Genomic DNA, 1,052 nt, shown 5'->3' on the forward strand with positions numbered 1-1,052 from the left:
TAGCAAGGACCTACAACCAAGATTACTCTACCCAGCAAAGCTATCATTTAGAATTAAGGGTCAGATAAAGATCTTCACAGACAAGAAAAAGCTAAAGGAGTTCATCACCACCAAACCAGTATTATATGAAATGCTGAAGGGTATTCTTTAAGAAGAGGAAGAAGAAAAAGGTAAAGATAAAAATTATGAACAACAAAGTGACAACAAATACATATCTATCAACAAGTGAATCTAAAAATTAAGTCAATAAAAATATCTGATGAACAGAATAAACTGGTGAATATAATAGAAGCGGGGGCATAGAAAGGGAGTGAACTGACAATTCTCAGGGAGACGGAGGTGTGAAGGGTGCGGGAAGAGTTTGGACAAAAGTTTTACACCTATGGACGAGGACAGTGGTGGGGGGTAAGGGCATGGGGTGGGGTGGAAACTAGGTGGAGGGGAGCTATGGGGGGAAAAAAGAGGAACATCTGTAATAATCTGAACAATAAAGATTTATTTAAAAAAAGACCATGTAGCCAGTTACTGATAGAGCTGGACTATAAATACAGGAAGTCAGATTCCAGAGACTGTGTTATTAACCATTAATATTTGGCTGGACTTTCATAGCCAATTTTTACTTCAGGCTTTCAGGTGGGTAAGTGTGTACTCCACGTCACATAATTATTCTGATATTAGTGGGTACTAGGAACATATGTTCCCATAATTAGAAAAAGCAGGAAGAGGCCAGGTTAAACTTACAAGCACATTGAAAGCTACTGCTCCCTTCATGTCTGCTCACTGTCACACAGCCAAGCCAAATATCAATAGGGTGTTTACTCAATGTACTCTGTCTAGTAGGAGACTCTACAGAGGGCTTGGATATAAAATTCTATGATAAGAACAAAATAAAATAAAATTCAATGATAGAAGACATTTCAAATGAAGAATAATAATTCAAACTACCATTATCATATTTGCTAAATTTATTATTTTTTTGCAAGGAACCAGTTTTTGTTTTATTGTTAGCTCTATAGTTATTTCCGTATTCTAGTTCATTAAATATATTATTT

The sequence above is a fragment of the Myotis davidii genome, unplaced genomic scaffold, assembly GCF_000327345.1.
Source record: "Myotis davidii unplaced genomic scaffold, ASM32734v1 scaffold112, whole genome shotgun sequence".
Taxonomy (NCBI): Eukaryota; Metazoa; Chordata; class Mammalia; order Chiroptera; family Vespertilionidae; genus Myotis; species Myotis davidii.